The sequence below is a fragment of the Ptiloglossa arizonensis genome, chromosome 6 (assembly GCF_051014685.1).
Source record: "Ptiloglossa arizonensis isolate GNS036 chromosome 6, iyPtiAriz1_principal, whole genome shotgun sequence".
Taxonomy (NCBI): Eukaryota; Metazoa; Arthropoda; class Insecta; order Hymenoptera; family Colletidae; genus Ptiloglossa; species Ptiloglossa arizonensis.
Window position 1 is genome coordinate 13,953,568 of NC_135053.1, and position 14,319 is coordinate 13,967,886.

The 14,319-nt window shown below is 48.9% G+C and overlaps 1 protein-coding gene across 3 annotated transcripts in view; it reads right to left on the reverse strand.

Annotated features, from left to right (window-relative positions):
* LOC143148084 (discoidin domain-containing receptor 2) overlaps window positions 1-13,615 on the reverse strand; it is a 199,761-nt gene extending 186,146 nt beyond the window's left edge. For all 3 annotated transcript variants that reach the window (XM_076313992.1, XM_076313991.1, XM_076313990.1), the window contains exon 1: window positions 13,037-13,615. The gene's annotated coding sequence lies outside the window, so the exon portion shown is untranslated. The remainder of the gene's footprint in view (window positions 1-13,036) is intronic.
* Window positions 13,616-14,319: the final 704 nt, after the last annotated feature.

Sequence of the window (14,319 nt, forward strand, 5' to 3'; positions counted from 1 at the left end):
TAATTATGGAAGCAACAATGTGGATAGAGAGATCCATCGAGATCTCATCGAAGCTTTTATCCGATATAGCTAACCATAGACTGGCATTCTTTCGGTGAGGAAAACGGATTCCGTGTGGAGAGTACGGTAGTTGGTGTAGTAAGGAAGGAATTTTATGGTAATTTTTTTCACAGGTTCTCCGTTTACACGCAACGAAGGGTTTACGTTCCTCTCGCGTATCGAGAGGATACGACGTGAAAAAATAACTCGAAAATCAACGGGAAAATTTCCCCACTTTGCGGGCGAATCGTGCTTTTTTTTAGGTAGACGGAATCGTTGAAACACGGAACAAGTTCGAAAACCAGATTTTGAAATACAAGAAAACAGACTTTTGCTCTGGTTGAATTCAAGAACTACTCGAAACACGAATGTAAGGTATTTCTACGAATTTTAGATGCACTGTGCGATTGTTCGAAAATTTCTAAATTCGAACTTGTACCGTTCTTCGACTCGTCGATTCGTACGTATTCGAACGTGGAAATAAAAAAAAAAAAAGAACGATGCTCACCGAAAACATAAATCACGATCGTAATACCTTGGACTCCAGCGAAGGAAAGTAACGACGCGAGAGAATGCCAGTGTATGCTAATATTTAGTTTGCGCGCTGGCACCCGCGAACGTTTTGTTTTCTTTCCACGAAGGTGGACAAAGGGACCACCGAGGTAGTGGGAAACCGGCGAGTTTCCACCTCGTTTTCCACGATCGTCCGGGAAACAAAGAATTTAATCGCGCCGGAGTGGATACATTTCTATTCCGTGATCGTTCAAATTTTACGACGACTCCCGGGGGCGACTCTAACGCGTTCGAGCACGAGCGGCCACTCTAACTTTCGAAGTGGCAGCTTGGCTAAAAGCTTTCCGCAATTTTCGAAACGATTATGATTTCGCGAATGGTAATGAGGTCAGGACCGTGCCGGTTACACCCGGGATAGGCCAGGGCGATTCTCGCCACGGAGTCACGACGGTTTAATTAATTTATCGAGCGAACTTTTCTCGTTATTGCGAGTTCGTCGCCGCGCGGACTGTTTAGCAAACACGAAAGCAGCGCGCGTTCTCGGCCAATTTTAACGCCCCGCGACTTCCAGTTTCGCGTTTCTCGAACACCTCCGTAATCTTGGCGTTAAGGCTTCCGCGAGCTTTCCTTCGACCCTTTGCGGCCGAGCTTTCCAGCTCGCGAGAAACCGCCACCTCGAACGAGTACTTTAAATCGCGTAATTAATCTCGACTGCGGCGTTTTTAATTCGATGTTTCGTGCACGTGTACAAGGTGTACCATTTAACGCGTCACGACGAATGTTTCTATCGGGCAATTAATTAAAAACGAAAGACGGAACATCGTGAACGTTTTCAAGATCATTTCGAGATCAAGTTGAGTTTCTTTTTTATTCTCTGTTTTATCTTTTACTTTGGATTCCTATCTTATGCAATAATGTGCACAACTTTTGTACGATATACTTTTCTGCAAAATTTCTTTTTTTTAGTTTACGAAAACGTAAAGTACATAGCACGTAAGTACGTAGAAAAACGTAGAAAAATACAGGTGTACGATAAAAAGAATTCGTGAAAGTTTTCCTTAAATGAAACTCATCTTGTAAGAGTGTAACATTTAAATCCCAATTTGACACGCAAGCCACAAAGTTTTCTTAAATTATAAAAAGAAGACCAATTTCATCGGCGACCGAGAGTCTCCTCTCGACTCCAAAGGGTTAAAATACAAGGTGCCGCAAGACTCGCCAAACGAAGGCAGTGTCGTTAACCCGCGAACCGTTGCCACGAGCCAGTAAAACAAAACGTCGCAACAATCGTCGTGACACCGAAGAATATTGATTTTTTGCCCACCGCGTGATTATTCGGTCAACCCCGCCACATAAGCGAGCGAATTCAGACCACACACTTCGAATGTGCAATGTGCATCGCGGATGATTCATACACAGTGAACGTAAAAGGTGAAAGTTGCAACATGTACACGTTCGATTGTTTTTTCAACGAAAACGATATACACACTTTTCATCGCAGTTGAATCATCCGTGATTCAACGTGTAAAATCTTCACTGTACGAGTCTCAATTTTGACACGTTCGTAACGAGTATCGATACCAAATCCATCTTAAACGTTGAATCAAAGATCCACGGAAATTAACTAGTTGATATTATTCAAGCGTTGAGTTTCGAATGAAATCTTCATTGTTCGATTCTCAATTTTGACACGTTCGTAACGAGTATCGATACCAAATCCATCTTAAACGTTGAATCAAAGACCAAAGATCCACGGAAATTAACCAGTTGATATTATTCAAGCGTTGAATTTTGAATAAAAGAAGAAAATCGAGCATCGTTCGTCGATTTCACGACAACGACGACACTTTCGGATTATTACACGGTGATCGAAGAAATCGATCCGAACTCTTGTAAACGAGGAAATTTAAAACGAACCCGAGGTTTTCTCGGTGTCGGGAGATTTCGAAATCGAAATATTTTATTTCGACGGACCACGCGCAACGATAACGTTTGTAATAATTTTATCGTTGCGTCGTCTATTTGTCCAACGTTTGAAAGGTATACGGTGATTTAGCGCGATCGTAACAACGGCACAAAGGAAACATCGAACACGCGCCTTCGAAGTAACTCTGTTTTGACTTTTACGTCGGTCGGAGGCGCCAAGTGGAATACGATTAGCCGCGCGTTTATAAACGAAAACGAATTCGATGCAAAGAGTATATACGAACAGTTCGCGAAACTCGTTCGCGCAGTTTCGCCGATGAAATAATCCGACCAAAGGGTCGCTACCGAGGCTCCGCCAAAATTAACTCGAGTGGCTGGAGCGATCATCCGTACAACGTTGTACCCTACTTTCGGTTGAACCGTTGAATCGCAAAGTAGTTGCTACATTGATTTTACGATGTATAGTTCCGTAACAAGTTGGCCGGGAGTTAACGCGCGTACCCGTTCGCGTAGATAAATTTATATATTTAATCGGCGCGATAGAAACGGGATTCGAACGAGGTAACGCAGCACGAATGGTAAAGCAAATCGTGGAAAAAGATATATTTAACGAAACGGGAAATCGTAGGCGCGATTGTCGTTTCGGATTCGTAAATCTACAGAAATGCGCTTGGACGGAAACTCGGTCCGTTTCTAAAGAAACTTGGCGACTTGCAACAATAAATTTCACCGAACAATCGCGAAGTGGCTTGTACCTACCCGACAGATCGAAGCTGTCTCGCGAGCACGCGACGTAAATACATCAAGTAATGACAAAATGAACAAATAGGTGGGATCGCGAGTATTCGATCGTACAATGGAACGTACGTGTCAACGCGAATGATGTATATGTGAAAAATTTGTATCGCATTATTCTCCGTAATTGGCGGTACGGGCTCCGACCAAAATTTCGTTCGAATAAAAAATAACGGTTCGATTTCTGTTTGTTCTCTGTGATACATTTCATCCTACGAGCGAATAACGGGTGAAAAGTTCTCTTTTAAAGTGAATGAAACCTTTTTTCGCGCGTACGAACATTTTACCAAAAATATTACCCATGCGCGGGAATTGGCCATTATTCGAGTGTAATTGGAGACGAAAATATACATAATCGTAATTGGATTTAAACTCGTAAATAATTTGAATTCGAGTCGACCGGGGAAACTGTATACATAATTCATGGACGTGTCGCTCCGCCAGAAGAGACACATTAAAAACGATCGAATTCAATGGAACGAATTTTCTTGGGAAACTTTTGCAAAGTTTCCGTGTTTTTTTTTCTTTTTTTTTTCTTAAGAATTTTACTTAACGACTGGTGAGGACATTCTACCCAAGTGACGTACTTTCGATACGAAAGAGTAGAATTTTCAACGTAACGAATTTCAACGGCAAAGTAGAAAGAATTGACAGGCAACGACGCCATCTAATGTGGCAATTACGCGTTTGTAGGAGCTGTAATCGTTCTCGGTAATTGGTCGCAAAAGGAACTTTCGATACGTTGTTCGCGGTAATAGGTCTATGCAAAGTAAAGAGAATCGTTCACAGCATTTGCTTTTTAAATAGCTGTCCTCTGTCTTTCTTGTTCCAATACAAATATACCTATTTAAACAAGATTTATTTGCACGAAGATCGAAGTGTGCTCTAAACTTTCTAGAGTTAGCCTAGCTAAAAATTCTTTTCATCTCCGCGACGATCGAAACGACTATACCTTCCCTTTGAGTTAAAAATCTCACCGAAAGTATAAAACTCGTGTCTTTACGATACGAGAGGTCGAAGGAAAATTTTACGGGAGTTTTTAAATTTTATCAATTACTACAATCAAATATTAAATATTTTAATAAATACCATTGATCGAATTAAATGTCTACTTTTTCCTCAAACTGTACACAACGGTGCCAACATTTCGGCGAGATTCTCTCGATCGAAATGAAACACGTCGAAACAAGGCATAGATTACAAAAAATGTACTCTCGATTTTTACCTGTATTATACAACGAGAGAAAAGTAAACTTCTCTCGTAGTGAGAAGTACCCAAAAGTACAATTTCGATCAAGAAAAACATTATCATCGAGTCGCATCTATCATAGAAGTTCCAATCCCTCCAAAAAAAAAATTATATACTAGACACGAAGGTTCAGAGCGGGACAAGATTCATTTTTCCGAAAAGTGTTTAAAAATTTCTCGTACCTAAAAATTTCGAAACGAGTGTCTTCTATCCATTAGCTCGAGGTAGGCTATCGAGGAATTTCTCCTTACCGGGGCTAACGTCGAAATATCGTGCCAGAAGGGATCCACCCCCTGTTACCCATCCTCGATCGTTTCGACCATATTTCGCGGCGCCAATAATCGAACGGTGGCCAAAGAGACGCGATATGCACGCCGGTCCATGCATCTTGCCTCGCATTCGCTGCTTCGGCGTGGAACTCTTCTCGTTCGTCTCTCGCGGGTCATTCGAGCCAGAGGATTTCAATTTCGCGTTCGCTCGGAGCGTAACCGGGACGACGAAGGGACGAAGAAGACCTCGAAGATAGCACGGCCAGAGAAACGATAGAGAGAGAGAGAAAGAGAGAGAGAGAGAGAGAGAGAGAGAGAGAGAGAGAGAGAGAGAGAGAGCCTGGAGAATTGGAAGACGAGGAGAAGCGGAGGAGGTGTCGCGGATAAACGATCTAGATAGCGGACTTTATGGTTCCGCGGGATTACGGGGGTCCGTTGCATAAATTCCACCGACGGGTATAATGTAAAGCTAATACGCCGGTTCTTCGAGTTCCCGAGTGGGGAGGGGGGGTTCGAAACGCGAGGTTGCGATGCACAGGGGGTTGGCAAACGGCGACAGGTCGCGAGGAAAGAGAAGAAAAGAAGAGGGATGGCCACGAGCCGGAGCGAGAGAGCGTGCGGAGGGAACGCTTGGGAATAGTAAATTTTCGTTGCAACGCAGCATCGTTATTAGCATACAAGTATTTAGAATGAATTATTGGCCGGCCCCGCTTATCCCTCGAGGAGGGATATATTCGGTACAGTCTACGGCGAGTCTCCTACGTCAGGTGTATCCCTCAGGAGGTAGCATTATGTCCTGCATATTTTATCCCTCTGTTGTCCCTGACTTCCAGCGCTGCTTTTCTTCGACGAACAGGACCAAGGAGGTCCTTCGCCGGGGGGACGGGGAGGTCGAAAGACGGAGGGTTCGGGGTGTTATCGTTTAAAATTGAAGCGAGACAGGGGTGAGATTCTTTCTCTCTCTCTCTCTCTTTCTCTCTTTCTCTTTTCTGGTTTCTCCTCGCCACTTGCGTTAAGTCTAAGCCGTTCGGATTTATGATCGGTTTAACCGGGCCGTAGAATCGATTCCGCGACTCGTATAAAGAATCGTTGCCGAGCATTATAGGGCAACAACGCTCGTTTAAAGGCAACCTCGCTTAAAACCGGCCCTGACAAATGGTCCGCGACCGCAGAAATCGCCGCTAATCGTTGCGCCTCGCAACCGGCCACCCTTGGTCCCCCGCGATATCCCGACGATTAAACCACTTTTGCGGTCGGGCCGCGGGGTCGTAGCCCGGCATTCTTACTTTATTAAGCGAGAGTTATGCTCCTCTACACCCCCCCACCCACATACACACACCCATCTCCGAGCCACACGCGACAACGTCGAGGTCCTCGACAGCGCAGCGACCGACAAGGGGGGAGGAAAAGTTGTTGAACGTCTTCCTCGCGAGATCGACGATTTTAAACGGGTCGGTGTTCTTATCGCGCTTTCGCGATGATTCATGCTCTCGGGTCGGATGTAACCACGCGCGATGTGCTAAGGCTAACGTCACTGTGCATTCCTACGATTGGGGATTTTCTATGACAGTACTGTACACCAACAGAGTACTCTTTATCGGACGGTGTAACTAGGCTCGATACTGTAATCTTCGATACGTCGATCGCGTACCCGTAGACGATCCTGTACCTGAAGTCTACCTCAGGTAAGAATCTGAATCTTGTTTGGACACTTTGAGGGTCTATGGACGGAGGACTGCCAATAAAACTGATCGTCTCCCCCAAGAACCATTGATCAAGTTTGTCATCGATAGCTACGGTTATCCTCTAAACATTTTGACGCATCGTCGATGCAAAGTTTCTCGAACGTCGATTAACTTGACATCGCTTAAGTTGGCAGGAACTATTTTCGCTCGATCGAACAACGCGTACCATTAGGAACCTATACGCTATCGTCCTGAAGAAGTTGTAATCGAGGTTGACCACTCGGGGTCCTACATCCTTTTAAAATGTTCATTCTCATCTCGTTTGCTCCCGAATTGCTGTAAACGCAACGAGCGTGGTACAGAGAGCACACATCGGAAAGTAATCGTCGATCGAGCGTGATCTTCCCACGTTCCCCCGAACACGGCCCAAAATGTCCATCCAGAGGAGAACGACATCTTCGGGCAGTATCTCCTCTAATTATTTCGCAGCGGGGTAATATCCCGCGACGAACTTGTTGGTATTCACCCCCGAACGAGTCGCACAATATTAAGTTCGCGGGCCACCCACCCCCCTCCCGAAGAAGAACCGGAGTCTGTACGCGGTGGAGGAAGTCGCGGTGTGAATTTAAATCCGGCGTCTCGCTCGGACCCAATCTCCGTTTCCCCGAAACAGCGAAAAACCGGGCGCGTCGCGCGACGGGATGAATCGGCAATTTGATCACGGAGTTACAAGACTCAATTTCCCCGTTAATTCTCGCCCACGACGACACGCGGGTTCTCCCGCAACGACTTTCTATTCGTTGAGAGCTCTCTCGGACGTTTCCCCCACCAGGCGGCGGTTCTTCTCTGCTTTCCTTTTCGCGGTGCTTCGTTTCGCTCGTCTCGCTCGTCTGGCTCGTCTCGCGCGAAATCAGCCGCGGTGCAATTAGAAAGCCATTATACGCATCCGTCGGTGGGTCCGCGCTTGCGCCGGTGCTGGTTGCGCGAGCTAAGCTGCGCGGTGGTTCGCGCGGAGGGCCCGAATTCCCGCGGCGTCCGCTACACCTTCCGCGCCGGGTGGGGGTAGATGGATGTCCGGCAATCAGGTGCAGAGAGACCCCTCGACAGCCTTTGAATTCGTCCGCGGCTGCAGCTGCCTGATATATTCTCGTTGACGCGGGACCGTCGCGGTGCCTTAGGGCGCCCGCCCGCTGTTTCGTTTTCGTGCGTTTCGACGCGGAAACCGGCACCGTGGCGAGGACTCCAAGGATTCGCTCGACGAGACGGTTATCCGTGCCCCCGGGGGAACCCGCTCGCGGAAATTGACCGTGAACGATTTACGCCTCGCGTGGCGAGCGACGCGTGCCGACGCGTCCGACTCGATGCCCTCTCGGACTTTTATCCGCTCTCGTCTCGCGTTTTGCGCACCATTGTCGCTGCTTCGCGCGCTATTTACTTCCGATCGTCGCAGGGGAAACTCTCGGGTATAAATTCGATGGCTCGACGAGCTTTGTCGAGGCTACGTGTGCGTTGAAACGAATCGCGGGGGCTGGTGCTCGTATCGAAGAAACGCGTCAAACTGTCGCAATTGCAGTTCCATCGTTGTTGTTGGAACACGGAAATTGACCACCAATTGCGACGTCTGCCACGTTCGCGTGTAATTAATACAAATTGTCTTGGTACGTACTTGCGTTCTGTCTTTTCGCTTTAGCGCTGGCAGTTATTGAATAGATATATTCGGGAATTTGTTTTTGAGTAATATTAACGTTACGTAACAGTAAGTAAATAACATTCGCACGGACAATGTGTTTTCGAAGAGAGACGCGAAACGTTCTCGTATAAATGAAATAAAAATTTATGTGCCAGTAGGTTGGACGAACGACACTTTCGATAGGGAGTTTGGAAGTAGACGGTAAACCCGAGAAAACATGTTTATGTTTTACGAAGTTGTAGCATTTTTCGCGAGTAGCCTTGTAAAAAGAGAAATACGGAGTAAGGAGAAAAACCCCTCGCGCGAATAAAACTAATCCAAAGTTAAAGACTTCTTTCGACTCGAATTATGTACTTTCTTTGATTGCCCTTCGGTGAACATTTTTCGTCTTCGTCACTCTGAACGTCGATGGCGTTGCTTTTGTCTTCGGAACGCACCATCTCGCGAATACGTGTCGTCGAAATTTAAATATCGTCCAAGCTGACGCGTCTCGAACAGCTCGTGGTACATCAAGGCGCAATTCTTTCGTACGAAATAAGGAAACGAATGAAATATTTCGCGTATCGTGACCCCGTGCTGCATACTGGAACACACGCGTACGTTTGCGAGTTATTCCAAGCGCTACCATATGGAAATAATAAATATTCGCGATTAAACCTCCCAACGATACCACAAGTCACGTTATCGTAAAATTGACAGACACACCATACCGGTGGATCGGTATCGAGTGAATTTCAATTCTCGTTCATTTCCAAAAAAAAAAAAAAGAAAATAATAATCCGATCCTGTAGACGCAAAACGAAAGAAATCAGACGAATCGAAAGTATTCATTTCGATCGAAGTATCTCCGATCTTGTACAGAGCTCGCGCAAATATTTTCTCGTCTGAAAAATGTAATTCGTTCGATCTTGCGATAGATCAACGAAACGAGACGCGTCGTCTTCTCTCCTGTTACAAAAGTCGGGTAATTCGACGATGAAAAAAGAAGTTCACCCGATAAATCTGTCAAACACCGAGCATCGTTCGCAAGTAGGATAATGGATAGGATACGAACTCCGACGGATGCTGCTCGCGCGAGAGGAGAGGAAATCACGACGCCGATTAATAGCTATCTAGCCATAAACTGGCATTCTTGCCGCGAGGAAAACGGATCCCGTGTGGAAAGAACGCTGGTTAAAGCATTTTTATCGTTCGGTGTACCGTCACGGTTATTCCTCCATTGGTGGTCAAAGGAGGGATAAAATGACGCGAAATCAACGTGAAAGTTTCCGCGTTCGACGTTGCGATTATTACTCCAATCGCGAGGAAACGTTCGAAATCGAATTCGAGATTTTTCTTACGAAAATCGTGGGTCGTCCCCCTTGTATTTCCAATGGCGATTCCTCTCTCCGTTTCTGTATCTTGCACCGTGACGTTTTTTCGATCGAAGAACCGAATCGAGGAGTCGAAGAACAATACAATTGTGAAATTAACTATTCTTAAATACCACGTGCAAAATGTGAATGAAAGTTAAGAACGGTGCAAGAGAAGTATCCTATATCCGTGTTGTATAAATTTACCAATCTAAGTGTAAAATGCACAAAAGCACAGGTTCAAAGGAAGTACCTCGCATTCGTGTTTCCGTTTAACCAGTGCAAAAAATCCATTTCTCCGAGTATCTCGAAACGTGGTACCACTGTTCTTTTATATATCGTTTACAAGAAAACGGATATCAAACCGTACGCAAAATGCATAGAACTACGGGTTAGAATCGAGAATAGTGCAGAAAAGAGTACCCTGCGCTCCTTTCCAATTTAACGAGTGCGAACAATCCATTTTCGCAAGTATCTCAAAACGTCACTTTCCGGACCACTGTTCTCCGACTCGTCGTTTCAATAATCCGCACAATCGTTTGCTCTAACACTCGTAATAAAAGACAAGAACGACGAATTGCGCGGAAAAAGTCCCGACGGTTCCCCGAATGTTCCCAAAAGAAAAGTAAGAATAACAACAAACGTTCCATCCCACGGAAAGAGTACCGTTGCAGTGTTCTCTCGGTCAGTCGTTCCGCGCGACGAGGAACTCAAACCGAAGATCGATTACATCGGCCAAATGGAGGGTGTTCTCGCTCTAGGTACGCGAGATTTTTCGTAAATCGAGCGTAAACGGGTCGTCGCGAGCGTTCCTTCGATCTAAGAGCACCGTAAAAAATTCGCGATCCCGATCGAGGACACAGAAAGGCGAACTCGAGAATCTCGCTCGTTTCGAGAACACTCACCGATGGCAGCCGCGTTCACCACGCGACGAACCGTTTCCATCGCGTTCCAATCCGGAGTACGCGGGGTTGTAAGGTCGATTTGCATCCGTAAGGTCGGCTCAACTTTCGAAATCGTTGAAAACGCGACGAGTAACCGCACGCGAGGTCGCGTCCATCGAAACGAGGGCTCGAACTCGCGTTGTAGCGTCACGAATCGTCGAACGATCGCGCGCGTTCATTTCCGAGGAGTTAATATTCAAAATGAACGTTAACGGGGATGGTCGCGCGGAGGGTGAGCGGGAAGGGCTACCGTTAATCTTCGATGGCACGCGGGACCGCTCACGGCTCGCCGCGGGTCGCTTTATCGCGCTCGCGTTAATTATGCAAATGAATAATTAGCATTTCGATTATTTCGACGACCGCCACCCGAACCGTTCGCGTCTCGACGAAAATTTATCGATTCCCTCGAATCGACGTCGATGTGTCCTTCCTTCGGGCCACGGAGAATCCTCGTTCTCGCTCGTTTTTTTTTTTAAACTCTCTTCCCTGTTTCTCCTCGTGCCGCTCGTGAAACTGTCGTCGCGGTTATTAATAATAAACCAGCCGGTAAGTTACGACGCGTGCCCTCTCGCTCTGCACCGTACGGACCCCCTCTATCCGTCGGCGAAACCTCGGAGGAGAGAACTCCTCGTAAAATTCGTAAGAGGTCCCCTTCCTCCTTCCTCTCCACCTTCCTCCATCCCCTTTCGTAATGAAGACGCGCCGCGAGGCGGACGACGAAAGGTCGCGCATACGCGATGCTGAAACGACCTCGAACAGCCGGAGCGAATAAGTCATCGCCGACTCGTCCGAGAGACCGAGAGACCGAGAGAAAGAAAGAGCGTATTCTCGGCGGGCAGGATTTCCGACGGAAAGAAGTTCCACGACGACGCACCGGCACGGGGGCACACCGGCTACCTACGAATATTAATCGCTCGAATTTAACCGCGCGCGAGCGTAAGCGAGCGAGCGAACGAGCGAAACGAACGAGCGACCCCGCTTCCACGAACTCTCCGCGGCGATTGATCAATGCGAGGCGAATCGACTCGAGTGCAGAAATAAACTGTTAGTCTTATGAATATATTCATACCACGGTTCATCAATATTCAAAACCTACTTTCCTGACTGCGCTTAAATCCACTGGAAATCGGATGTGCGCGTCCCCCCACCAACCCTCTCGCGCTCGCGGCGACCGAGACCAGACGAAACGAGACGAGACGAGACGAGACGAGACGAATCCAAGCGATTTCTACGCCGTAAAAGTAAGTTTACCGCGCGACGGAAAAAAAAAGAAAAAAAAATAGAAAAAGAAACGGCTCCCCGTTCAAGAGATTCCCGATCCTCGTTCACGGCTGTTCTCGCGAATTCGATGCACGCTTGGACCGCTTCCAATTCCGCCGGTCCGTGCCCCCTTTCTCTTTCGTCCGTCATTGCCTGTTGCGTCATTTCGCTGGCTCGCCACCGGTGCGAGCGCTCCTCCCGAACGTGACAAGTATCCCGAGGGTGTCGTCGATGAACGGGGGTTGCTTGCCGGCCAAACGGGACACGCTCAACGAAAGAAGTTTCCGCCTCGCGATTCGAAAGATCGTACACCGAGGGCAAACGGATCGCTCCGTTAACGGACGGTCCCTCGCCTCCTCTTTCCCGATATTAACCACCCCGAACGAAAGGAACGCTCCGGGCAGGAAATTAGCAAGTCTTAAGAGATCCCCCGGTGTTAATCGTCGGGCTGATTTCTGCGGCGTCGCTTTCGGACAATTTGCCACGACGAAATTTCATTTGTCCGGGGTTTTCCCTCTCTCGCGTGCCAGCCACCAACGGGGACAGAGATGCCCTCCGAGGACGATATCGAGGGTCTCTTCCGTCGCTAATCCACCTTATTCTCGTCCCTGTCTCGTTCGCCCTCTTTCGATTTCTCACGAGAAGAGAGCGAGAGAGACGGATGCTTAACGGATTAATCGATGTTATCCCGTGATCGTTTCTTCCTACCTACCCCCGAAGAAACGTGAAAACGTCACTCGACTCGGTGGGTGCCACGGGGGCCACCGGTGACGCGTTCCACGAAGAATCGAAATCAGATTTCGGTACGGGCCGTCGGCTTTCCAACGATAAATCGGATTAAACGTGGGTCCCCTCGACGACTCGCACGTTCCGGAGAACTACGGACGATACCAGCGATCGAGATTAACCGCGAGAGGGGTGACCTCTTCTTCCGTGAACGAGTGGAGCCCTTCGTGAAAGGGAGAAACGCGCGATAATCGGGCATCAGGTGGATCGAACGTTCACAATGTCTCGGATGGATCTCCGAGTACCGAGTGAGGAAGAAAAACAGGTCCCCTGTCGCGATGAACAATTTCTCGAGCTTACCGGGGAACGAGACGCGGCAGAGCGTCGTCCGTCGCGCGACAACACAACGGTAGCAGAGTCGGTCGTTTCGCGAGGCGTCCCGGCGCCCACGGTTCACGTGGCGTCGGCGGCGGCTCAACCGCCCCGTGTAACGTCACTTTTCACGGTTGCCGCGCGCCCGATCCAGCCCGGCCCGGCCCGGCCCGGTACGGTACGGTCCGGCGGGACGTTATCGAAATGAGTGCTCACCTTGGTTATCGCACCGGGTACTCAGCGTACCGTCGATCAGGAATAGAACGCGCACACACCGAACAGCACGTAAGAAATCATCGATCACAGCCCGACGAATGGACGATCCTCTCCGGTGTTCCTCCTTTTCCCGCCTTTTCACAGCGATCTCGACGCGGGGTGGCCGAGATACGCGTACCCGGGACTCCACCACCGATGCACCTTTACTCGAGTTACACGGTTACATGCACGATCGCGCACTGGTACAGGTCCCGCGCGATCTTCGTCGAGATCCGGGGGTGGGGGGATTATTATTATTAATTTTTTTTTTTTTTTTTTTTTTCCCCGTAAAATCGAAAGAAACGATAAGAAACAACCAGCGCACTTTTTTCCAGTCACTCCGACGTGGGTATTCGGGGATCGGGAGTAATCACCACCGAATTGTTCGCGTTCACGGGACGTAGGCGATCGGTCCCGCGCGGATCGACGATCCCCGTTCGAGTAGTGTGCACCGGGAGACACGCGTTCACGCGAGGGCGAAACGATCCCGAGCGTACAAACAACGACGTACCTAACCAAAACACCGTACCGTCACGGCGCCACGGCACTAACTGACAGCCTGACGAGAACCTCCAGTTGCTCGATGGAGAGAAGCCAGAGCCCCGAGAGGGGCGCCGAGGAGCGCGAGAGAGAGGGGGAAGGGGAGCGCGCACGCAGAGGCTCTCTCGCTCCGGTCGCGGGATCGGGCGCGCAGTCGGTTCGCGTTCGACTCGCGACGCGTCTCCCTTCCTCGCGTGAACGCGTCGCCACCTGGCGGCGGTCCCGTAAACTCCCAACGCTGGTCGGGCTACGGGCCTCCAACCCCTCTCGCTCGCACTCACGGCGCCCCCTTCGAGCGGGGAGACGAAACGTCGGGACGAGTGGGGGAGAAACGAGCACGTGGGGCCACCGTAGAGGGAGGTCCGTTCCGTGAGACCGAGGTGGGGGTACAGGCGAGCCCCTGGTTTGCTTCGGAGGGTGAGGTTGCAAAATATGTTGTAGAAATGGGGTGGCCGATGAATGCGGTCGCCCGTAGACTAGGGATTTTATTGATCTTTTTTCCAACCCGCGCGGGTCACCGAGGGGCACGGGGGTGGACGGGAGGGTGAGGGTGACGGAACGGGGAGTAGGGTCGCGTACACTCGCGCACGCTTAATTAAGCGGCCGGACTTACGTCGCGCGCGTAGCTACCTTGGGTTAGAGACTCGCGCTCCTACGGACCGCGCGCGCTACGTTTCGAACGATCGAACGGGAATCCCGGCACG